This window comes from Lonchura striata, chromosome 3 (genome assembly GCF_050655825.1).
Source record: "Lonchura striata isolate lonStrDom1 chromosome 3, ASM5065582v1, whole genome shotgun sequence".
NCBI classification, from domain to species: domain Eukaryota; kingdom Metazoa; phylum Chordata; class Aves; order Passeriformes; family Estrildidae; genus Lonchura; species Lonchura striata.
Genome location: NC_140705.1, coordinates 37,029,746 through 37,056,819, shown reverse-complemented (window position 1 = coordinate 37,056,819; position 27,074 = coordinate 37,029,746). Strand labels below are relative to the sequence as shown.

The following is a 27,074-nucleotide window of genomic DNA, read 5'->3' as shown; positions in this document are numbered from 1 at the left end:
AATGGGTAGGGATAACAGATGAAGTCAACACATGGAAGAATTTACTGTCTTACCCGGAGGTAAGAAGCAGATCCTCCTTAAGTACTTAAACAACTACAAATGTTTTCAACTCAGTGTTGGTATAAAATAATAATGAAAATAACCAGTCCTCCTTCCTTTTAAAAAGTGGGAAGATAAGTGGAGGGAAGGGATAGGGGGCAAAGGAAGGTGAGTGGGGAGGAAGGAGAAGGGGAAGATAAAAAAAAGTTTAGATCTCTGAGCTATCACCACAGCCAGCTTTCATTTCACACACTAAAAAGGCATAGAAAATGTGAAACAGTTGCAAAAGTCTTAAAGAGCAAGTTAAATGACTACCACGGACCAGGATCTTTTAATATCTGTTGAGCTGAGTGTCACAGATTACACATATTTTTACATTTAACACAGCTTTAAATACTATACATAAATGCATGTCATTGAGCACTGACAGGAGAATCAGGCACGTACTTTTACTTTAAAAATATCTTCCTTCTGTGTTGCTGTTTCACCTTGAAAAAGTGCCATATTCAGCATCCCAGACCCTGGACCCTGAGCACCTTCCTTTGACATCGATCCCTGTGGATCAGCCTCTTTGAGCCTAGCAGAAGTGTTTGAGAAGAGGTCAAGTTGGCCTCAGAGGGTGTATTTTGAATCAGCTTTCTTATGTTCTTACTCCATCAAAACCTGTGAAAAGGAAATGAATCATGTTTGGATTTCTGCAAGAAGTTGGGGATTATGCAAACTATTCCCTAATACGTTATAAGGAGATTGCTTATTTTCATAAATAATGTGTTTATCTAAAACTGTAGCCAAATAAGACTCCCATTCCTTAGCAGTTAGATACAGAAACTGCCATAATTTAACAAACTGCAAATGAAAAAGTAACTTCTTTTATGAAGCTACTGTCATAAAATAGATCTTGTTACAAGAAGAAGTTGCTGTAAAATAGGAACAGCACTAAGAGCAGAACTGTGTGTCTGGAATGAGATTTTGCCTTAAATGCTATTCAGCAAATGAAAAGAATCATTAAATATATTACAAGCTATTACTAGAACAACCCATCCAAGTATTTTTTATTGCCATCTTCTTTTGCAAACTCATTGAAAATTTTGAGAGAAAGAGGCCAGAAAAATCAAGAAACAGCTAGTTTCATAAGGAATGAACATATTTTTACTGATGATTTCAAGGCCAGTACAGCTGCCACCTGGGTAAGGTCCAGTGCTGCCCCTCAGGCACTGTAGAACTGGACAGCTGAGTCACAATGAATCTTTGTGACACTGATGTTCACTTTATCAGAAAAGGAGAGTCTGATGATGGTTTAGTCATTTTATTGCTTCCAGTGTCCAGACCTTAACTTGCTTGGAGCAAGTGAGGATGCTCTTTCTAGAGCTACCTCTGCACAGGTGCAGTGTTTGTATAGTGTTCAGCACAATGGGCTGCTCTTCAGCTTTTAGAGATCAAAGATGGTACAGTTCTGCTACTAATTATGATGAGCATGGATATGGTGGCTTTCACTCAGGAAAAGGTTGCTAGGTTGTCAGTAAGAGAAGTTACAGATGGAAAAAAGACAGAGAAATTGAATGGAATTATAAAATATAGAGTATGTGGAATTGGAAGGAACACACAAAGATAATTGAAGTCCAATTCCTGGCTCTGCACAAGACACCCAAGAATCACACTAAGTGCCTCAGAGCATTGTTTAAATGCTTCTTGAAATCTGTCAGGCTTGGGACTGTGACCACATCCCTCAGGACCCTGTTCCAGTGCCCAAACTCCATCTGGGTAAAGAACTTTTTCCTAATATCCAGCCTAAACCTCCCTGACACAGCTTCAGGACATTTCCTTGGGTCCTGTCATTGGGCACCAGAGGAGACATCAGTCTGTCCCTCTGCTACCCCTCCTGAGGAAGCTGTAGACTGCAATAAGGTCTCCACCTTCTCCACTCAGAATATCCCTCTGACAGAAAGTTGTCCAGCCATATATCTGCTAAGCAGCTTGTAGATAAAAGTAGTGTATAATTAGAGTCACTGGAATTTTGGTTATTTTTAAGTACAGGATTTACCTGAAAATAACCATACAGGACAGTTGCTTAGAATAAATTGCTGTAATAAAATATAAGAAGTTTTTTTTTTGGTTTTTTTTTTTTTGGTTTTTTTTTGGTGTACAGACAGTTGCACATGAAAATTATTTACAACCAATTTACACCATTTGACAATCCTATTCTTGATCAAAATTAGAGTAATGATATTTACTAATTTAAAAATTCAGAAACCAGGCCCTTTGAAAACTTTTGTACAAAAAACTTCAGATCCCAAATTTATAATGGCTGTTTATGAAGTTCATGAAGTTCATTTTTCATTTTTCTGACATATCCCTAAAAGAACCCCAAACTATTAAACAAATGTTAGGCTGATCTGTGTCCAGACAACTGTGAAATTCTGCAAAAATGGTCTTTTTTAAACTCTTCATTATTAAGGCACCTCTGATAAAAAAATATCTGCCCTGCAATACCTCAAATCTATTAATGTCTGTTATAAATTTCCCCTTTCTGCACTGGAATGAAAGACCAGAACTGCACTTCAAGGAATTGAATTCCATAGCCAGGTAGCTTAATTTGCCAATCCGTTTCATCCATAAAACATAGTCTACACACATGGATCACATTAGAGGGAATTCAAAAGTGAATGGAAAAGAGCAGCTGAGTGAATAAGGAACAGAGGATGCAGCAAATCTTTTCCTGCAAAACTTTTTCTAAACAAGTACCAAAAAATCTTAAAATTAAACTGCCACTGTACCAAATGGTCTCAGTCAGATACAAAATAACCCATATTCAACCATAAGCAAGACCAGACCTCTTGAAACTGAGTTTTACAGAAAGGTCTCAGTTTCAGAAAAACACCAGTGGCTTGTTAAACAATATGAAACATTAGCATTTAGACATAGAGAAAACAGCCTGCCTTAAGTTCATGGCAGCTTCAGACAGAAAACACACAAATAAATGAAGAGCCTATTTTAATTACTCACCAGAAAGCTGAAAGAACAAAGTAACTGGCTTTATAATGACATTTTCAGGAAAGGAAATAGTCCCAATTCAAAGAACAGCTGAAGAAAAAAATTCAAGACAACTTCAGTTAGAAAAATCACAGTTATTACTTTATAAGCAGCATATAAATGGTGTATTCAGAAGGTATTCCTAGGAAGACTGCATCTTCCAGTAAACTATTATAGGTCTTCTGTAGAGCACTGGTCAAACACAAGAGCCACAAACTTGCTGAAGCCGGGTCAGCCTTTTATTAAGAGAAGGACCTTTTTGAGAACTGTAGAGAAAATTAATTGATTTGGTTTCAGGTAAGACTATCTCAACCCTTGTTTCCCACATTACCTCCTGCAGTGGAAATGTTAGCTTGTCATATATACAGTGCAGAGAGCTTCAGGACAGTAATGAATATCAAGCCAACATTTCTTTTAGTGGCCAGTTTTCTAAATGTGGGCAGGCAATCATATGCACATGCACTAATCAAGCTTCCCTCTTTCCACAGGAGGCTGCTTAAAGAGATATATGGTAGTAGGATTTGTGCTATGTTGCTCAGGGAATAGGGAACAGATGGAGAAAATTTAATTCCCAGGGCCTATGGCTGCTAGGGGATTCCCTTGTGTCACTTAAGTCTTTGAAGTAAAAAGAAAAAAAGTTTTTCAAACCACAAAAAGAAAATTTTACTCCCTGCTAACTTGTCTATTTATTTTAAAAAACTCTTTCAGCAGAGAAAACATTTCTCCGCAGCAGATATAACAGCTGCCCCAAATCCGTGGAGCAATCCCATGGTGTACACTTATGGTTGTCCTGCCGATTTCCTTTTTAACTAAACCACAAAATGATGGGATGCCAACCACAAGAGAGCATATTATTCTGATGTTCAGCACTTATGTGTGGAGAATGTTAACTGACCCCTTTTTTTGATTAATTGGACCTTTTATTGCCATTAGGGAAAGGGTTAGGTTATAGTTTCCTACTGAGTGGGACAGACAAGTGACACAAAGGGCTTATAAATCACCCAGCTCACAGGGGCTTCAGTAGCCATGTAAATATACAGATGTGGACAAAATAAATGTTAATTGTGCTGTTAGTCACGTGAACAGAAACACATAAACAAGTGTTACTTTGAAGAAAACAAGCTAATTTTAGACATGGCAAATACAGTTATTATTGATGACAGTTGGCTGCTAGATTGAAGCATCTCAGGGTGCTCAGTCAGAATTTAGGAAAGCCAACAGGACTTGGCAACATAGCACAGAAGTCAGCAGCACGAAGGTGTCAGACAAGCGTGGCTGTCACCAGGCGATGTGGTGATGTCTAGAACATAGCAGTGCACTCTGAGAAGCCTCCTGGCAGGGAGTGCTGCCTGTTTACTGCACTTTGAGCAACCAAAAATGCAAGTATTGAGGATGTTGCAAGGTGATGACTGAAGACAAGATAACAGGAGCCAAATTCTTGTCCTTTTTAATGCCATGGGGTCTGCTTCCCTGCTCTCTTCTGGCCTCTAATTTCCAGTCAATATCTAAGAGAACAAATGAAGATAATATTTAACCTGCAATTTAAGCCATGGCAGAAGAAAAAGTGACCAAAGTAGTGCCAGGATCTTTTGGATAACAGAGCAGTTAGCTGCTGTTTTGTTGACTCAGCTTAAAAGAGTGAAAAATGTTTGTGTTTATTTTAAGAAAACATCAAAGGAGCATCCTTCCAACCCTGACTATAGCCTCTAGGTACTTGTGGTGATTACTGCAATAGCAGCTCTTTTTGGATCTGGCAGAGTCAATAACTATAAACTTACTCCTTGGAATAAGAGTCTAGCTTCTTTAGTCTTTCCTCTTCCATCTCACCTTGTCAGAGAGTGGAAAGCAGTTGCATCCCTGAAATTAAAGTCCGTACAAAGACTCATTTATTTGCAGGTTTCAGGTCCCAGTGTAGAGCTGAAATGGTTTGAAGGGGGATTTAATTGTGTTATAAATATCCCTGCCAGAGGAGGAATCTGGAAAATTACATAGCATTAAGATATAATCTCCCCTCTATCTTTTGACCCCCACCTTCTCACTTCACCTACTCCAGTCCCTCAGAAAGTGGCCAGCTGAGCTGAAGGAGGGTGTTTGCAGGCGCATCAGTCCAAGAATGTGAATTATATTTACAATTCCTTTGTGGGAAGCTACTTTGAGGTGCTCCCTGAATTTGCAGCAAAATTCCACTCTATGCATGGCCTCCTCACCAAAGTTCCTCATTCAGTGGCTTAAACTGTTGGTTTCTACCAAAACTAGTGCAAAGCCCAACTTGTGGCATAGCATCCTCCAGCTGCAGGTGGGGGGAGTGCTGACACACATCCTGTGAGGTCCTGCACGCTCTCCCTTCACACACCCTTGCTCCTAAACCCACAGCAGACAGTCAAATGCCTGGCACTAAGGGCATGCAGCCCCATCCCACCCTGCACAAAGCAGCAAAGGTCAGGGAGAAGCAGATGATCCCCTTGGGGAGAATCTAGGCAAACATTTCATGCAAGGAAGTACGCAGCATTTAACCTCACAGCTGTCTCTATGCAGAGATCAATTTGTCCCTTCTTTGGCAGAGCCCAGCACAGGGGCACCCCCAGGCTACAGGGATGATCTGGACTCAGGAGAGAGAGGGACTGTGGCCCAAAGAGAGCGGGTAAGAGGTGAAAGCTGCTTGGTTCCATCTCTTACATGCTGCCCCAATGCAAAAAAAAAAAAAAAAAAAAAATTAACTTGCACCAGAAAAAGGCACATGAAAAAGGAGAAGTGCAAATTACCTTTTCATTTCACAAACAAGGAGGGAAAGGCAGGACAAACTATGCTGCTCTCGGGTCCAATTCCTTTCATGTATGGTTCCTGGGGCAATGCAGTTATGTGCCTACTGAATAACTCAGTCTAGCTCCAGGTAAGTAGTCATTAGTTTTCTTGGGAAATGCTCTAGCAGTGAGATACAAAAAGTGGGTAAATTTATTCAGTCCTCAGTGCTGAAGTATATATATAGAGAGATGTATAGATAATGAACATAAAAATACAGATACAGGGGTACACATACACATAGAGCTTAATAAAAATAGATCTAGTACTGCTTTCTGTAGGGTTGGAATGGAAAGAAAGAAAAAAAGGGGGGACATATGAATTTAATAGGCTCAGGCATAATTGCGATGAATACATGTTAATGCATAGGGATGAACTTTTATTTTTACTTTATACGTATTAATAGGCTGCCTCTTTGTGAAAGAGTGACATCAGACATTGATAAATTTGACAGAAGTGAAAGGAAAAAATGGTTGCACTATTAGGAACATTCCTGAGGTTGTGTTGAACGGTGGCTTTGATATATCAGCCTTCAGTCTCTGAGCACATTCGTATTAACTTGTGTGTACATCCAGAATTCAAATGAGCTGCTCCTTTAGATGCTGCCTTTTAGCAGCAGTCCCACCAGACAGGCTGGAATCAAACCTACAGTTTCAGAATGTGGTATAGTATAATTTTCTCAGTACAGTGCCTCAGTGCCTCTCAGTGCCTGCTGACTCTCAGAAGATTAGAGAAAGAGGAAGCATATAGCAGGTTGGTAAAGAGCCACACAAGGCTGAAGAGTGAGAAAAAATCTTCAATGAACACACTGCTCCAAGTACACTCTCCTATGCCAAGAGATCTATGCAAGGCTGTGTTTATAATATTGCTGAAAACAGACAGATGACAAATTCTTTGGAATGTATTCACTTAAAGGCAAGTGAGGGCTAACCACTGATGTCTGAATGTCTCAAAAATATCTGAACATTGGTGCATTGCCCAACATGGATGCTCTTTATAACCCTTTAGGAAACCTCTGAGAAAACAGTGCTACACCTGCAAGATATGCATTTGTCTGGAAACATCATACCAGTACAGTAAGTGTCTGAGAATCTTACAGTAAAGCCAGCATACACAGGTGCATCACATGGCTTAGGATTCACAATCATCTTAGGAATAAATAAAAAGCTGAATCCATGCATCTTTTTCTCATTAGTCCATTGCTTTTAAAAACTGGACATCAGGAGGCTGGAATTTAAGATGTGAGTTAATATTACTGACACACACTTCTGAGCAGCTTCAAACCAAAGGGTAGAAAAAAAAAAAAAAAAGAAAGGAAAATATTTGGGAAGTGGAAAAGGAGGCAGCCATGGAAAATAAATGTATAAAGAGAATAAATAGAGATGAGTGAATGTGTGCTAGATTATAGTCATTAATTTATTAGAAAATTTTCAGTTGAAATCTGGTTGTATAGAAATTTGGGCTATTCAGTGAGATTTTTGATATAATGTCTGCTTCTAAAAGACAACAGGAAAATCAAGTCTTTTTTAAAAAGTAAAAGAGAAATTCCCATCCTTTTTCCCCTCCTTTTCCTCATTAGCATGCAAGTACTCTCTTTGGAGACAGATACAGAAATTAGAAACAAATATTCACCTTTCTATTCATCACATAGAAAAACACTATTGGGTCTTTATCCATTTTTTATATAGTTTCATACATAGTCAAAAATACTGGGGTTTTTTGTCTTTTAAAAATATCAGTCTCCTTTTGGTAAGCATATGTAGGACATCATCTATATTTTTACTTTTTTTTTTTGAATGTCAACCATAAGACTGATGGAAAATTAATTAGCCTATATAGCCAAGATTATGAGTAGCAAACTAGTAACAAACATTAGCTCTTCTATGCAAAAAAAAAAAAAAAACAAAAAAACAAGCATTTGAATCTATTCAAGACAAACAGTTTTTATTAGACCTACTGTATATTTGAATCTCTCAATGCCTAGTATCACAGCATGCCTAGTAGTTAAAGATAATTAAAGTAATAATACACCTGTTAACTGTGGCGATATTGTGCCTAGCATTAGACTGCCTAGAATTACTAACACAAACTGGCTGAACAGTTGAGGATGCAGTCTGCACGTTCCTGCTGGCTAAGAGAAGCCTCACACCCTCGTCCTGTTATCAGTGAAATAAGGCAAGAGTCCTTTTATTTCAGAGCAGAGGCCACAGCCTCACAGACAAACAATCTTACTGATCATTTTCTTCTTCATAATCAGGTGGACCAATTTCCCTCTTTTTTACCTGCCAGAAACAAGTGGGGTTTTATTTCTATCTCTCTTAAAAGTTCTCCAACTGCATACTTGTGCTCTAAATTGCTGCTAAGGGCTTAATACATCCTTTACTTTCTCTTAAAGAAGCAAGCCTCTTCAAAATGGAACCTGAGTTTTCCCTCACCCCACATTTTCAGTATCGTCAACATCAGCATTTTAAGCAAGCATCACTGTCTAAAGAATAGACTGCTTCTGCACGACAGAAGTGCACAAATACTATGCTGCTATTCAGCTAAAAAGGTATTCAAAGACCATAGATAAGCAGAAAGACATTATCTAAGAGGTCCTGTTTCTAGAAAGCAATATGTTTACTGTAAGGAGAGAGGTGTTTTATTTAACTGGCAATGACGACTCTGAGCTGGCAATAACCTGCAACAACAAATATATCCAAGTGTTTTATTCATCCATGGATACTCATTTTCCTCCTCCTGCAGATACATTCTTTCTATGTGTCCAGTGGCTAGAAGCCAAGAAACTCATTTCACGCTTGGTAATTCATTGCTAATCAGCGCTAATCTGTTTGGGAAAACATGTATGGCTCAAGCACAGAGAATCAGATCAGTTTGGCTGCATTGTTGGTGACAGTTCACCACCAAGAGCAGCTCTCTGACCTCTTCCATGGGACCCACGGTGATGTTCACTTACTCATGCAAGTTGCTCCACACTAAGAAGTTTGTCTTTTTGAGACCTGAACATTTAAAATGAAAGTAACAATGAATTCTGGTGCAATGTGCACCAATTTCATTATTCACATCTCTGAGATCAGTAGTCACTACTAATACAAGTTTACTGCTGCAAAGCTTGTGGAAGCCTGGCTTGATCCTACTGAGACATATTCAAAAAAAAAAAAAAAAAAGAGAGAGAGCTTTGTAAGGAAGGTACACATCATGCCAGCTTTGCTTCGCATTTTTGTACTTGAATTTCTATGGGACAGATATCCATTAGCCTGACATTTTATATGGGCAATGAAGAGCAAAATTCATATCACAGAATCACAGAATATGCTGAGTTGAAAGGAACGCACAAGGATCATCAAGTCCTACTCATGGCCCTGCACAGCACCATCCCCACAAGTCACACCATGTGCCAAAGAGCATCATCCAAAACTTCTTGAGCTCTGTCAGGTTTGGTGCAGTGACCACTTCCCTGATGAGCCTGTTCCAGGCCCAACCATTTTTCTGGGTGAAGAATATTTCTTTTTCTAATATCCAGCCTGTGGGAACTCAAAATGTCTCTCAGACATTTTTAGAGGTTCCAGGCCTTGGTCAGAAGCATTCTAGACCCTGGCAGACAGCTGAAAAACAACTGTGATTTTGAGTTTGAGCCATGGAATGAATTACCAACTTTGGAGGTGGAACAAGCAATCACAAAAGGTTAGATAGTATAGTAAAAGTAGTTACAAAGTAGAGGGAAATATTTTTTAGTATTGTACAGGGGGGTTTTCACTTTGTACATGAGGGTCAGAAGTTCTAAGATGGAGGAAAGTGGGCTGATCCCATCCTTCTTCCTTCTTCTTCCTTACCTCCATGTTCTTGGTGATGTTGGCACTCATAGATTGGTTTAGAGTAGAAAAACACTTGGCAACGTAGGTAGTAGGTATTGGGGAATAATTGTAAACATGTTATACGTAATATATCTTATAAAAGATAGCAGCAACCCTGGGCGGAGGGAGAGACGAAGAAGACAGCAGATAGAGAGGATATCAGGGTGTGTGTGTGCCTCTACCCAGGCCACTGATCAAATAGCTGCAGTCCAAGAACATAATCTGTTAGATAACTAGCAATAAACTGCCTTGAGACCGAACAGCTAAACCTGCAGAGTTTTTCTTTGGAAACACGGGTTAGAAGAAGAATTTCACCACCACATGTGGCCCCAAAACAAGGCTGGAGTTCCCACACAGCCTACATCTCCCCTGACACAATTTCTGGCTATTCCCTCGGGTCCTGTCACTGGTGATCGCAGAGAAGAGACCAGTGCCTGTCCCCCCTCTTCCCGTCACAAGGAAGTTGTAACAGCAAGGAGGTCTCCCCTCAGTGTCCTCCAGGCTAAACAGCCCAATAAGCACCTCGTCATATGGCTTCACCTCAAACCTTTCACCATTGTCATGGCCCTCCTTTGGATGCTCCCAGTAGCTTAATGTCTTTTATGTGTTGTGGCACCCAAAACTTCCCCCAGCACTCAAGGTGAGGCCACCCCAGTGCAGAGCAGACTGGGACAATTCCCTTGCTTGCCCAGCTGGCAGTGCTGTGCCTGATGCTCCCCAGGATATCCTTGCCCTTCTGACTCCAGGGCACTGCTGGCTCATGTTCAACTTGCCAGGACCCCCAGGTCCCTCTCATGGGATGGAATTCCTTAGTCTGTACATACATCCAGGGGCAGTGCACAAACATAACCCTGAAAATTGCATCTTCCTTGGAAAAACAACTGTTGACTGGGAAGCAAATGGAAACAAATACCCCAAACTCAGTGAAATCTAACAACACTTGGCTTTGAAACCCTGGGAAGACACTCAGACAACAAATATTGATTTTACTTCATGCAAAATAATGTTTATGTTTCTGCTGCAAAATTCCCTTCCTAATACTTTCCTGTAGGCGTTGAGCCATATGTTTCTGCGCAGTACGGCAAAGGCGCAATTAAGCTCCTCTGTAGGACGGCGCCCTGCCAATGCCGGCGCTCTCCCAGGCTGAGCACTGCAGAGAGGGGAGCCAAGGCACACACAGGCTGCGGGCATTCCTGCATCTCGCCCTCAATCCGAGGCTCCATTTGGAGTCGAGGCTGCTGAGGCATGTCTCAGCTCAGCTTGACGGATCCGTCGGGTGGTTATTCAAATGCGATGTTGTCCCAGTCTCATCTGGAACGCCTGCATGACAGCATTTCCCACTCACCCAGGTTTTTTTTATTCATTAAAAATAAGACAACGCTAGCCTCTGAGAAACCTGTCTGTAAAATAAAGGTCTGCATTAAAGCCAGGTATGAAAAACTGTCTCCCTGACAAGCAGTTGCTATTTGGAGGTGCATCTATCTCCCAGGGAATCAGTTACGTGCCAGCAACAGAGAAACAATCCCATACAAACAGCAATATTACGGGAATCTTAAGGCTAAAATTTAAGCACTAAAAAGACTGAGTGCACCTCAGGAAAAACTAGATTAGCTACCTTATCACTGCCTGCAAGCTTGCATACAATATTACAGCTCTTAATTAAGCAGATAAGTTTTATCTCTGATAGAATGAATCAGATGATCTTCCAGATTTTCTGTGTTTAGCATATATTAACAATTTGTCTCTTTACCATGTGTCCATCATTTAATTAGCATAAAAGCCCCCTAATCCAATGTTTGCTTGGTAATCTTTACAACATATACTCCTATCTCAAAGGTACTCATTTTAATAATTCCATCAGTACAGATGTACAATGCATTCCACAAGACATTTTTCTCTTTAGAGACAGATGTACTTCTTAGCAGTAATTCATTACTTATTACCTCACAAGCTGTTTTTCAGACAAATAAACTCACAGTTCCATTACCAGTATCTTTTAATGATGTTTCTGTTTCAGATTGCTTTATCGTTGTAGTCTAATCCAAATTTCACTGAATTTGCCCATTAATTTCAGTGAAAGGCTCTGTTCTTCATTTTCCAAGCAGCTTAAGGCACATCTCAGTAAAATCTATACACTATTTATTCAAAAAGACATTTTAAAATAGAAAGCAAAATATTTCTTTAACATTAAAACACTTCTCTAATGAACAAAACATCCTACAGAGGTTTTTCACTATTTAGTTGAGAGCACATCCTAGAAGACAGTAAGTGAAAGAAACCTGCATGTTGAATGATAAATGGTAGCAGGGTGTTTTCAGAATTACTTCAGAGGGCAGCACAAATGAGTTTCATATGCAGCCTTCAAAAGCATCATGTTGGGCAAATTTGAAAACTTATTGAAAATGGCAATGTTAAGCCTGAGAACAGATAGCATTACTGAGGGTGTTAGAAGAATAAGGTGGTCTCTGGGCTATGCACCACCTATTCCATGCTTCTAAACACAACAATTAATTTTGGAAGATTTTGTGCTGGGAGATACAATCTACAAAGAGACATAACACTGAAAAGTAGAGTCTCTGTAGAGTGACCCTTTCCTTCATTCATTCCTCTCCTGAGATTCCACCTGGATTACTGCATCCAGCTCTGGAGTATCCAAATTAAGGAGGACACCAACCTGTCTGACAGCTTCAGAGGAGGGCTACTATGATGATCAGAGAGCTGCAACACCCCTCCTATGAAGTCAGACTGAAAGAGTTAGGGTTGTTCAGCCTGGAAAAAAGAAGGCTCTAAGAAGACCTTGTAACAGCCTTCCAGTCCATAAAGGGGACTACAAAAAAGCAGCAGAGGGAATAATCACAAGGACATGAAGTGATAGGACGAGGAAAAAATGGCTTTACACTAAAAGGGGGCAGGTTTAGATTAGATATTAGGAAGAAATTCTTTACTGTGAGGGTGGTGAGGAACTGGAACTAGTTGCCCCAGAGGAGTTATGGATGCTCCATCCCTGGAAGTGTTCAAGGCCAGATTGGATGGGGCTTTGGGGGAAATGATCTAGTGGAAGGTGTCTATACTCATGGCACAGGAGTTGGAAGTAAATGATCTTTAAGGTTCCTTACAACTCAGAGTATTCTGTGACTCCCCTGCAGTTCTCTGTACTCAGCATAATTCTTGTTATTGGAACCCTGAACTTCACACAGCAAAGGACTTAGGCCTTTAAGGACCTTCTGAAAATCCTACCTTATTTTATAAAGTCCTTGATCTTCTTTGTTTTACAATCACAAACTTCTCCAATCATGACCACTCAAATTGATTGGTACAAACTATGAGCAAATGTGAAAGCCAAATCAAACTGGGATTTCAATATTATAAACATGGTGATCAGAAAATGCCAAATAAATAATCAATTTAGGCATGAAGCAGGAACATCAATATCCCCCAGCTCCTTGGTGCTCAATGGTTATGAGATTTCACTTCTTCTATCATGACTCACTCTTGAAAAGAATTCTAAAGATTTTAAAGGATACTGAGAATGTTGCTGTGTAGAAAATTCACCCATATCTTACCTCTTGATTTCCTCCTCTCACTTTTCTTCAAACTTAAAAATTCTGGTGTTTTTTACTGTTAAGTACATTCTGTGGTTTCAATGATTTGGAAAGAGTAAATGATAAATTTAAACATTAATTTCATAGCTATCTTTTATTTAGTTAGGAATACAGAGTACTAGTCCCTCATACTTCTTACAAAGAGAAGGGAAGAGTTACCCTAAGGGCACTTTATCATGGGGAACAGTTATGCTTATCAAAATAATAAAACATCAAAATACTAATTATCTATAGTTTATAATTTTTTTCTGTAGGGTGAGACTCTTGATTGACCCTCTGGATATTAGAAACTGAGAGAACTTGTTAGACAACCAATTTTCTTTCCTTGTCACTACAAATTTGTTCCCTATAGTTTGTTCTCTAATGACTTATTCAGCAGTTTATTAAAACATAAAAAAAGAAAAGGACCTGTCATTCTTTCCTGAGCTTTCATAAAAGGATGATGAGATTCAAGCAAGAGGAAAAAAATTAGATCCTGTATTCCTGTCTTATCAGTATCAGAAACTCATCCTAATAAGGATTACTCCTACACTGACACCACAGCTCTTCCTATTTCTATAAAACTATTCACAAGTTGTATATATTTCCATATTTGATCTGCATTAATATTAAAATCCTCCTGAAGTTTCTGGAAAGATTTACATGTTTTATCATCAGATAATTCCTTTATTATCTTGTACCAAAAGTTCATTCTTCTTTAAAATGCAATAAATATTTAATTTGAACAAACAAAACAAAAGCAATTAAGGAAAAGAGGCGCCCTAAGAAAATAAGAAATCTGGAGATTGAATTCACAACTGCATTTGCTGTCTGTATAAGAATTTCTAGAGTCAATACCAAATAGAAAAAGAAGTAGCAAACACAAAATCTCATATGTAAAAGTCAGAAGATATACCAGGGTATTATCCTTGAGCATTACATTACCATGCACTGCTATATTGGATGGATGAGTAGCAGAAGAGACAGGATATTGCAGTGGTTGCCAGAGACAGAATGCAAGAAGCAGGTGGCATGACAGGACTGAATAGACAACCCTCTGAATAGCAAACCCTCTGGCAATGCTGGCAAGAAGGAAGTGGTAAGCACAACTCAGTATCTTTTGGATTTTGTTTCCCAGGAGCTAGAAGGTGTTGAAAGGTTTTGTTTATTTATGGTCAATCCTCTGGAGTTGTAAATCTCACAAGAAGTTGCTCAGCAGATCAGAGACTCCTTAAGAACATCACACGTTGTGTTGCTTCAGCACTTCACATCCACCTCCCAGGAAGTGTGCGGAGGGTTGCATGGAGTGAGGCATTAACAAGAGAACAGGAGGAAAAGAGGAGGAACAAGAGGTTCTTCTTTCATTTGTACAAATATACTACAAGAAAAGAGTGAAATAGATTTAAAGGGAGATAATTTCAAAAGTGTTGGGACTTGTGTCTGAGGCAAATTTCATTCTCTTTAAATGTAGCCTCGATCTCAACTACTATTTCACTCAGAATATACACAGCAAATGCTGCTAGTCTCACTCCTGATCCTCCCAAGCAGTTTACTCCTACAGTAAAAAAAAAAAAAAAAATCTTTATTTTATTTGGCTATCTCTCTTCTCATCCCTGTTGTGCCTTGCGATCCTCATCTCTGTGCCATCTGTCAGTGAGACAGGCCAGGGAAATACAGAACCACTGGTACTTACAACTCTTGAAACTTCTGGATAAATCATTAGAGAACATGCTATAGGGAACAACTTCACAATGATAAGGAAATAAAATCAATTTTATATAAGTCTTCTCAAATTCTTGGTTCCATAGGGTCAATCCTCAGTCATTCCCATAGAAAACTCTACCCAACAGGGAGGAAAAGAGAAAAATTGCCTGAGGTTTCCCTCTGAGAACATCTACTTCTTCGTCTGAAGTGCAGGAATTTGCTCTCCATGCTCTGTGGAGCAATGGTGAGGGGATTAGTCTACAACTCCATTAAAATTTCCCAGAGCCACAGGGGCTGTGCAATCTCTAGCTCTTTTGTAAATGATAGTTTGCTCAAAAGGCATCCTGTTACACTTGAAATATAGGACAGGTGTTACCATTTTAGCTATAGACCCACACAGAGAGCCCAGAGACAGGAGTGAGGTGGTGCCTTGGGGTCCACAAATACTCTCACTTCATAAACCATACAAAAAAAAATAAAAGTTGGGGGGGAGGGGGAGGGGGCTAGGGGGCTCTCAGGTGAAGATGATATGAAAAAAGTAAGTTTTCTATTGGCATTGTTACTTTAGAGGGGAGCTGAAAGTTTCCTATTCTCCAGCATCCAAACTAGCACTAAAACATTGGGGCATCACACAGGACAACACTGAGCTTTAGTACAGATCTTTTTCTTGTATAAAAAGCCACCAAGCCATTGTGTTTCTAGGATTGCTATCTACAGAACACATAATCTTTAACCTGTCACAAGTCTTCCTTGCTCTCAGAGTTTGTTTCATGTAATATCCTTCTCCTGCCATTTGTATTTCAGAGTAAGCTTTTTACCTCCTCCCACTCCACTAAAATGCAGCTGAAAGTCAGAGGTAGTGACTAATGTTATCACCGTTGTAGAAACACTGAGCAGATGATCCACCATGCTGACAACCTGAAGACTGCCTTTTTGACCTGGTACTCTCATTTCCTCCTCCTTTGCCACATCCCAAAATTCAAAGTGCACATGTCCATGTGTAATTCTCTATGTGTAATACTTGTTTTCAAGATTTTTTCCTATGTGCAAAGAGTTTTGACTGAGGTCATGGGTTTTGTTTTGAAGACCCCAGGATTAATTTTTCCTTTCATACCTGCAAAGAAGGCAAAGTTCCAGATCAGTATCATTCATCAAATCCAGGATTTTATGATGGTAAAATGGTGGATATGAATCTTATTACCACTGTTGTTCCCTTGAGCCTCTGTGGTGGAAAAAACAGGCATCAAACCATATATGAATAATTGCTGTGGTCTTTGAGGTCCCTCTGTTCTACTCATATAAATGGAGGATCAGCAAAAATTATTATCAGGTCAGGTAACTCTAAGGGTGAGATCCTCAGCAGATGTGAATCACCATCACTCTGATTAAAAAAAAAAGGTCATCATTAATGCCACTTTGAGATTTGGATTTAGGAAGCATTTATCTTACTGTGCTCATCTGAATTTATGAGGAACCTGCACTTAAAAATTAAATAGTATCTGAGAGTCAGGAAAAATAATCAGCTTTACATGAACAATTAAATGTGACAAAAATGTACCAAACAAAATTCAGGGCTCTTGAATTGCTAGGTAATTTATCTTAAACAGACAAAAAGGTGTTTCACTGGTATAAGAAGTTGTCTGGAGATAACATCAAAGCTAACATAATACCACTGCTGTTATCCTTCAAAAAAAACTTTATCTGCAGTTAAAAGGACAAACTGGGCATGTAAAAAGGTAATCCAAAATCTAAAATTAAATAGTTTGCAGTGTCCAGTTAAATTAAATGAGTAGGGGAACAATGTAAAAAAATACATAATTTCATTTCATTACTATTAAATTGATGGCTATCGGTGCTTGTTATGATCATAAAGTCACACTTCAGATGCTCACATTTCCCTAGTTTTCAACTCTTCTAAGAGTTATAGCTCTGTCATTTCTCTATAGTACAAAAATAGAGCACAGCTTCTTACAATTTCCTGAGACACTGCACCTGTAATATATTCATGTTAATTGCTCCAAACTCATGCATACAGATGACAAAAGAAGCTGAACGGCAATTCAGCTTTTTCATGCAAAGGAAACATAATTGTTTTATAATATGCTGTAAGTTTTGAACCTGCAGGTTAAGTATTCATTTAATTACTTAGGGAGAGGTTGCACTTCTACTCCTCTCCACGTAAAAGAGGCAGACTGCCGTAGTACCATGCCAGGAAAAGGGTAAAGAGGAGCTCAGATTTTGAGTCTTCCTTCCTGTCTCTCTCCTTCCTGCATCTCTCCCTTTCCCCTTATTAAGGATGCAGTATTGCTTCTATTGCCTCTGCTCATCCACTTGCCACTGATATTTTCAGAAACAAGTTTTTGGAGCCAAATATGTTGAAGAGCAAATAGAGGAAGAGGAAAAGAAATTTGTTTCCTGCACAGGTATCTAGTTTCAACACAAGTATTATAAATCTCCTGAATATGATCATTTACTAGTTAAGGGATTTTATTTCAGACCCTATCAGCAAAATGGCAGGAAAAGAATTGTTTTGTTACAAAGTCAAAAGTATTTTGGGTTTCTGATAAGAAAAGTACTTACCTCTGCAACAGCAGACCTGGTAACCTGCATCAGTAGCTACCAAGTATCTCCTTTGGATCAAAATATTGAATCCTGCATTTTTCAAAATTGAAGAAGCAATTGAAAGATTTAGATCTGTATTTGTGCACATGTGTGATCCCATAGTTGTAATATGTTGTCTGCACCACACAGTCATTAACTTTGTCTAAAGGTACTTACTATATTGAAAAATCATCAAACATTATAAACATGGCTTAAATTTTCAAAAGACTTCAAGTAATTCAAGGGTCCACTTTCCATTTCAATTCCGTAGGAAGTAAAGAGACTTAACTGAATTAAACAACATCTTCCTCATAGTCCTGATCCTATCTCTTACAATACTCAAATAATTTTTCCACGGGTAGGCACGTAAGTATGGAGGCAATGAAACCTGCTGAGCAGTGTATGGATCAAACTAGTAACAGATACACTTCAGTTAAAAGGAACAGTGCTCATACATGTCCAGAGAGACAAAGTCTAGTAACTAGTAACAGATACACTTCAGTTAAAAGGAACAGTGCTCATACATGTCCAGAGAGACAAAGTCTCTGTTTAGAGCTATTAAGCTACTAAGTAATCTCATAAATCTCATAATCTTTTTATGATACAAAACACAAGACTTACATTTTTAAAGATGTAATGGCAGCCCAGGAGAACAGAGGGCTTAGGGGTTAGATAACCTTGTGAGAGTGTGGAGAGCAGGGTCCAACCGTTCCTTTTGACCAAACCACAGCCTGAGCTTAAGTTCAAACCAGCACCCCACGACAGAATCCCAACAGTCAGATTTCTCTGGGGTAGGAAAATTCTCTCAGACACCAACACAAGAGTTTTTCCTCTTCATAGAAACAATCTGACATGCAAAGGACTGAGGTAAGAGTGTCTTTAACCCCAGCAACTAGGAAATGTATCAAAGATGGGTGCTCAACTCCACATCTGATAGGTATCAGTGCTCCAGAGCAGGAATCTGAACCTGGCTCTTCTACCTTTCTCTCACATCTGCATTTACTTTGAGCATGTTGAGACCATGCTGGTAACATCAGGTCCATAGCAAAGAGAGTCCCATTTTGCTGGCTTCAAGGTTTTAGCCACAGCAGTCCGTGAAGTAGATCTCAATATTTAGGTGAGTTTGGACAGCAAAATCTTGAGCATATGCAAAACATAACACGCTAAACTAATAGTCAGGAGGTAAGTGACAGCTGAGGAGTAATTATTCCAATGGTAAATGAATGCTGGGACATGATGATGCCTACATTCTGCAGCAGATTATGGTGACAGAAAAGCTCTGAGCTGACTTTCAGAGTACATCCACAGAGTTCAGCACAGCACCATGCAGAGACAGTCACACAGGTCTCAAAGGCAGCCTACCCTTTTTGGTGTGGCAGAACATGCATTATTAAATTCAATCCCTGTTTCTCAGCAGAGCTAATTAGTTCAGGTGCAGCTCAACACTGCTATAATTATACTCCATCTGCTTCCAGAGCTAGCTAGTTTGGGTGCTGAGAGCTTGGAAATTTCTCTGCAGTACCCCCTCATGGGAGGGGGCATGATACTATTATGTCCTTAGGCGCAAAAAGAGATGGATTGACGCTTTGGTCCCTTTGATGATGCGAGCCTTAGCAGCCTAAATCCTGCCGAGTTAAATCCTCTCAAGGGACAGATTTTTTAAGATGTTTAAATAGCTAAGGCCCCAGATATGGCCGCAGTGAGATTTTTGAAAAATGCCTCATAAGCACTAAGTGTTTGTTGGTGGTAAATGACTCTGTAAGGCAGCACAGCACCAAGAGCCCCATGTCAGACACCCAGCCGAGGCAGTCTGTTGCAGGCAGCAGCCCATGGTGCCCCAGCTCTTACCAAAAATTTGTTGTGATCAGGTTGGCTCTGCTGCCTTGCAATCCAGTATGTAAGTGCTAAGACTCATTTGGCTACACAGAGAACATCAAGCCTGCCTGCTTCTCAAGAAACAGATAGTGACAACTCAGATGAATGCTAATTTAGCACACAGTATTTGCTCACTTTAAAATGAAGCCTTGATCCAAAGACTACTGCAGTGAATGGACTATCTCTCCTCCATGTCAATTCATATTGGATCAGGCCTTGAATTTGTGGCATGAAGCAATTAGTATAAAATAGATTAGGCAACAACTTCCTTTATTCAGTTGTACAAGTTTTTTCAAGATGAACTGATTGCCCACATTTGTTTCATACAGGCAGCTAAATCATCAATACCAACAAGACTGGCATTAATCAACAGAATTATCTCCTCATTCTCACAGGCATTTAGCTTCATATCACTTCACAAAGGCTGTCAGGGACCGTCTGTAGCTTCAAGTACAATACAGCAGTTCCACAGCCTGTTTTCCCAGACACTGAAGTCATCCATATGCATTTGGCCTGAAAGCTTTTAAGCAGCACACTCAAATGAGAACATTTTCAGTGACCACATCAACCCTGCAGCATGTTCTCCCTCCATCTGCTTTGTTTAACCACTCACCACTACACTGTGAAGCATATATATGTACCTGTAGATACATATGTGCATACATGTCCAGAGAGTCTGTTCTGCTTCCATGTGTGCTGTGCAGGTGTGACTGACACCTGCATTTAACAGGATGGCATCTATGTGAGCATCTCTGTCACTGCCATTAGTACTCTGACACACCACACTGCTGTCAGTGCCAGCTCTCCCGGTATTTTTCTCTCAGCCTCCGCTTGCTTTCTGCTTTCCAGGGGCACTGGCTAAGGCAGCTGAGGCTGTTAGACATTGATTGAAACTCAACCAGTTGCTACTCATTTAACCAATATTCAGACATTACTCTATAAAATTATTTTAGAAAGTGACAGAGAGCTGCCCCCCATCACTGGCTCTTAGGAGAAGTGCTCTGCATTTCTACTCTGATTCAGTTATGGCTGTCTCACTGCCAAGCAACTCTCAGAGTGCAGACAGCTTCCTATGCCTTTTCAGACTTGTTTTAATTACTTGTTATATATATATATATATAGGCTGCTGCCTATTACTTGTGTATATTCAGTGAATACAGTCTTGCTGTCATATCCCTCACACTGTACTGCAGCTTTGGACCGTGTGACTGGAATGCTGTGAGAGGTGGCACCCAAAATGCCTGTGTGAGCCCAGCCTTGTGCCCCAGCTCAAAGGTCATCCCCACCAGTACCCTTTGCCACCCCACAGTGCCGGGCTTGCGTGCTCTGAGGAACTCTGGCTCTCTTAGACACACTCCATCAATGGCAGCAGGCTGCCACAAGGCAGATCAGACTGAAAGGCTGTAATTAGTGACTGAGGTGGTAAAGAGCTGGTATAAGGGATTTTTGACCATTTCTGTGCAAGGCTAGCAGTTTAACTCAAAGCATCCCCTGCAGTGGTTTAGGTTGTTAAAGCCAGACTGTAGTGAAAAGAGGGAGAAGTCGCAGGCAGTCACGGCAGAGAGGCATTTTGAGAAGCTGTCTCCACTCAGTCATCTAGGCTGAGAAGTCTGTGAGTGACTCAAGCCTGTGCAGTGTACATTCAAGTAGGTTAGTTAAAACTACTGACAATTAAATATAGCCTCCCTAGTTTTTCACTGGGTAGTGCAAAAAATGTCACACGAACGATGAAGCTCAGCTGAGAACCAGAACCTAAAACTGAAAGTCTGGCTATGGCTATGGAATGAGCTGAATGGGCAATAAAAAGGGATCAGGGAGTTCTCAGGCCTGAAGCTCAGCATTAAGGTGTGGGCCAAAGTAAAACTTTCTTAGACATGACCATAAGTCATTCAAGAAGTTTCATGAGCCTCACAGACTGCAGCTCCCTTGATGATCAACAGGTCAAAGACAAATGCAGCAGTGGCAAAAGGAGTTTTCCAGAACTCAGAATTAATTTTTTTCTTTGCCTTTTTTCCTTGGTTCTTCCTTTCCTTCTTTATCATTTTGTTACCCTCTCTGTGCAAAAAGAAATGTCATTCCTGTGTCTGCTTTAGCTTTAAATTTCAAACTTTCAATTTTCATTTTCCAGTTCTCATTAATATGTTACAGATTACTTATTTTATTAATTGCCATCTATTTTACTAGTTAATTTATTTTTCTGGGAAATAAATACTTTCCTGACCTGTTCCAGTCTTGTACTAATGCTTAGCCAAATATCTTAAGGCAGTGAAGGAAAAAACAAACAGCTGAACATCTGCTGAAAAGGTTGGACGGGTGAATAATCTTTAATAGCTTCTAATGAGCTTCCAGAAATATACTGCATAAGGAGCAATGCACAGATACGAGTTCTTAAACCCTTATTTGTAAGAATATCCTGCTCAGTTACTTCACTTGCTTATGTGTAGGAGCAAATACAGATGCAGAATATGTTGCCAGATATGTTTAAAATGCTCCCTAGAAGGACATATCTCTTTCTTCAAGCAATCATTAACTGTGCTCAATACCACCCCTGCTTTTATGCTTTACTGGTACAACTCAGATCGGGAAGACAAGGAGGAGTCCCTTATCAGAGCTGAAGCTCTCAATCACTTTGGTGCACCACTTGTCTGCCTTGGAGCTCCACAGAGGCAAACTGAGTGAGCACACATAGGAGCCCACCTGCAACCCGCATCCAAAGGTTCCTTTGGTGATGCAGGTCAGTGCTGCCCCTGGAAGTGAGCATTAGAACAACAAGCTCAGAAGTCGAAGTAGCTGTACAGGTGTAGAAAGAAATGTTGCTACTATTCCCCTACTTGGAGCATGGAGGCTGCTGAAGAGTGTATTCTTCCCTTTGACTTGCACTTCAACTTCTCCTCTTTGGGCTGCCCTCAGTTCAGCCACATACACCTGCCTGCCGTGCTCAGGCAGAGCATATAAGTAAATGCAACACAAGGAAAGTCAATAGAGTTTCACTCACAATAGAAGTGAATTTAGCCATAAATCAATAAAGAAAAGCAAAATGTTCTACGTGCCTGTTCTTGCCACTGTCCTTCATCTGAAGAGTTCAGCCCCACTTAGAAAATCAATGTATCAATAGAGAGTAAACTATGTTTTCAATAAAACTAAAGATGTGTGCCAATTCAGCATTGTATGATTATTAATTTCCAAAGTTAGACACAAGCTTTTAACAGTTTCCACTAAATCTCTAAATGAAATTGAAGCACTTGGACAATCATCAAAAAATACTGTATTAAAATACTCTCCTCCATCCCTCTCCATGTGCAGAAGCAACTAGGCATATCCCTAGGGCAAGCAAGGATACACTCTTGACTGAAAGCAGTGGTGCTTCACTGCCTCTTATTTCTGGGATAGCCCTAAGCTCATTCTGCCACCTTGTGTGATCAACATATAATACAGCACAGTCTCATTTTCAGGTCCATATTTCTTATTCCACTCCATTAGGTCTCACCACTTATTTAGTACTCCTCAAAGCTGAGAGTCTGTTAAACTATGTGCAGATAACCACTCATCTCTGATATTCTAATACAGACCATCAGGATGAAGCAAATTTAATGTTTCATTCATACTCCATCTCCCTAAAAGCCATTTAGTTTTATTAGAGCAGTGAATAATTCTTATTATATGAAAGCATGCACATTGGCTTATTGTTAGACTGTGGTTCTCTTGAACTTCATTGAAATTATTTGCTAAATAATGCCTATGAATATTTTTAGCTGGTATTATCCATTCAAAGTAATTTGTTGAAAACAAAACTTCAGCTTTTCAAAAAAAAATAAACAAAACTTGAGCTGTGTGACTAGCCACTCCTTCTCTTATGGCCTATTATTTCACCTTTATAGGAATAGTTTCTTTACATTTAACTTGACTGGAAAACTGTGACTTAGAAAAACATTTGGCTTTCAGTGTAAAATGTCTCTTGAAACCAAATACAGAAGTAGTCTTTCAGAAAGTGTGCCCACTGTTTTCTCAATGTTTCTAATTTTTTGCTGCTGCTTTCATTCATGACATTACAAAGAAAAAAGGTTTTTTAAAAAACAGCAAAAGCCTTCAATGAATACCCCAGTTAAAGCTGATAGGATAAAAGTCTTTGTTTTGATTAGCTGAATGAATTAAAATAATATCTTGTTCTGGAAACAGGCAAAGCATTCCTCAAGTTCGCCTACAAAAACTGTCTGAAGCTTTAGTTAAGATTACCAAGAGAGGCTCCACAAGGGATTCACCCAGGAACAGCAGCTGGTACAATGCAAAAATCAATAATGCTACATGAAGCTGTTACCTACGGATGTCATCTCTCTTTGGAGCACCAGCAAGTGCCCATGTGGATCGTAGCTACTGAAATACATAAATGTGACACCAGCTGCCAGTGAAGAGGGACACTTCACCCTGTTCACAGAAATGCACTCACTACATCCAGTTTTTAAATTCCTGTGAGCCTGTGTGTGCTGATCCGCTGTTCAGCAAAGGTGACAGAAGGTAGGAGGCAGAGAAAACAATTATCAAAAGCTCCTTCTAAATCCTACAAATGCAGATGTTGACATCTTCTATTGCCTTATGCTTTACAGATATAGAACTACATTTCTTATCAAAGTGAACTACAACTCAGACTTAATTAACCAGAACTGTGGTGCCTATAAGATCTATGCCAAAATCATAGTGAGTGTAAAGCAAAATTCATTCCTGTAGTCTGGTGTTACTGCCTTTTACACAGGGAAATCATTATAGCTAAAAGCTGATGTTTTCACACCATTCTTAAGGAGTATAATTCCTCTTACAGAATCTCATCATCACCTTAACTTGTGACTGTGGTCAGAAAACTGTTTATGTTAACATCATACCATTTTACTCACCATATTTTCTGCAAGTAATCAAATCACAGGGCTGATCTCCAGTCTTTCTGTGAGGAGAAATAATTGAGGCAGTAAGATTCAGAGTGATTTTAATAAGAACCAGGCAAAATATGTCTACAAAATACAAACTTTAAAAAATATGCAATTTACATGTCAGAGATAGCTTTAGTAAATTTGGAATTTGGCAAAAAATATTTAGGTCACACAAACATACCACTCTGAAATTAATAATGAAGTAATTACAGAAAAATATATTTTGTTTCCTGAAAATATATTTTGTTTCCTGTATAAGATTTTGATCTTTCTTTTACAAGATGTTTACTAAAAGGATTAATAAATATATATATTTGAAACCAAAACTAAAATTTTTGCATCCAACTGTATGTTTCAGGTTGACCTAAAAAGGAAAATCATATTAAAGTATGACTGAAAAGTACAACTTTCAAAACATGCTACACACAGTTCTAATTTCAAAAGGCTTTGGCTCAAGTTTCAAAAGCACAGAGCAACCCTACAACATGCATAATTATCCTGGTATAAGGGAGCATACAGTAAAGGGACCTGTAAAGTTTGAATCCCTTTACAGGCTCTTGCAGAGCCCTTGGCAAGTCATTTCATTCTCTTATATCTCTATTTCCCTGTCTATTAAGTCAGGGCAATAACACCTACCTTCCCTGAAGAGGTGACAGTAATTAAGTCAATGTTTAGCATAGCACTTTCAAGATGCAAATCTCTGCATTAAAGTTCTAAGTACTGTTATTATTATCATCATTATCACTGATTATCATTAGACTAAAGCTACTGTTTAATTCTGTAAGTTCTCATTCTGAGACATACATTCAACTACCATTGTAAGCTAATTATACCATCTACTCTTAAGTATAGGAGTACAAAAGCAAACCTTCTGCTGCATTTGCAGTCTGTTCCCACTTTCAAATTCTCTTTGTGTAAAGGAAAGTATATTCTTAACTAATGCCTTAAGGAAGTTTGCATGGTATTGCCAAATTAGCTCATTGCAATTAGTATCTCAGGTTTCTCTGCAATCCCAGGAAAGTAGCAGTAGCCACAAATGCAGTTAATAATGATGACTTTGTAAAACAGAACTGGAGGCTAATATTGAAAGGGCTGTCAAAGAGCAAAAGGCTGCATTTCAAATGACCTTTAAATCCGCTGTGACTCCTTCGGAGGATAAGAGGTAACATGAGTGACAAGAAAGGCTTTTCCAGCTCACCAGATTTCACCAGGTCAAAAAAGCATTTGTAATGAATAAATAAATAGATAATTCATCCCCCAGCTGTTTCGGCAACTTTTCTGCTATGAGCACAGGTAGGAAGCAGGTCTGTGAAGCAGAATGGATTTCAGAGACCTGCAAAACTGTTAGTGAAACAAAGAACTGAGCTTAAGTAGTTCATTATACAGGACAGAAAGAAACAGAAATTTGCCCAAAGGGCTTCAGCTGCCCTGTGTATCTGTGAAAGCTGAGGCTTTAAAATGCCAGTGTCAAAACCAGTGTTTCCTATAATCATCCTGACTCAGTTTCCTCTGGTTTTGCTCACAGGAACGTGCAGCCATGCCACCCTCTCTACTCTGGAAAGATCAATGTGTATTAGTTTCAAGATGTATGGGCACAAAGGTGGCAAACACCTCAAAGCCTGGCTCTGACAAAAAACGACACACACAAAGACACACACTAAAGAGGGGGTGTGTCACAATCTTCACATGCAGCCATGGAGAAAACCACTTGTCTCCCTGTGATTGTTTATGCATTAGGACAACACATTAGTGTAAAGAAATTTTTAAAAATATTGACATTTTACAACTGTCATCCTTGAAATAATGAGATGTTTTGTAACAACAGTGTTTTGCGTTTATACAATCTTTCTGTCTAATGTTATCAATGGAAAAATATTTCTGAAGTCAAATAATTAAAAGTGCATGAAAATATTGAGAGGCAAAGTAAATGTTACTTTTTATAGGGAAGGAAATTGAAACATGGGGACTAAAATCTGTATCCAATCTTACCCAGCTGGATGAGGCAAATAAGGACTCACATTGTCAGTCTTGGCATATTATAGGTCTACCAACTATTTGAGGAACATTGCAGCTCCAGCCTCGTCCATGTGCCAGGGAATCTCTGCGCTGCAGGGAAGCCTTTTGCTGCAGCCTGGGTCTCACCCATACCACAGGGCAGACAAAGGCAGCTGCAGTACTCACCAGGATCCCAAATGCCAGGCAAGCACTTCCCAGCTAACAATTAAGAACAGTCTGTAGCACAGGAACTGGTGGGAAGTCTTTCCTCTCCCAGAGACACCTTTCTGTCAATTAATGTGATACAATATCCACCCCTCCACAGGTTTTTCTGCTTTATCCAATGCTCCCATAGGGAAAACCTATGAGAGGACATTTAAGAGATATTTGCTCAACCATCTTGAGTAAAAGAGATTAATTAAGCTTTTTCAATGGAGAAAGGGCAAATTATTTCTCTAATGTAAAGACGGGGTTGAGAAATGAATGAACAGTATTAAATGGCCTTATTACCTAAGATAATGGGAGAAAAATCATAAAACACACACACATATATACACAGTTGTCCATCTGCTCTTTGCCTTTATTTAGGTCTTGTAGATAGCTATCCTGAGGTAGAGTGAAACTGGCTGTTGGTATTAATAACTTTTTATAATTTCAATAAGAAAATAGAAAGACAA

General features: G+C 39.4%; 1 long non-coding RNA gene across 1 annotated transcript; it reads right to left on the bottom strand.

Annotated features, from left to right (window-relative positions):
- Nucleotides 1-580: 580 nt before the first annotated feature.
- On the bottom strand, nt 581-26,701 carry LOC146767863 (uncharacterized). The gene is made up of 4 exons (XR_014953673.1): nt 26,584-26,701; nt 24,370-24,416; nt 3,043-3,120; nt 581-702 (listed from the first exon to the last, which is right to left on the bottom strand). It is a non-coding gene; the product is annotated as an uncharacterized LOC146767863 (long non-coding RNA).
- Between the last annotated feature and the right edge of the window lie 373 nt (nt 26,702-27,074).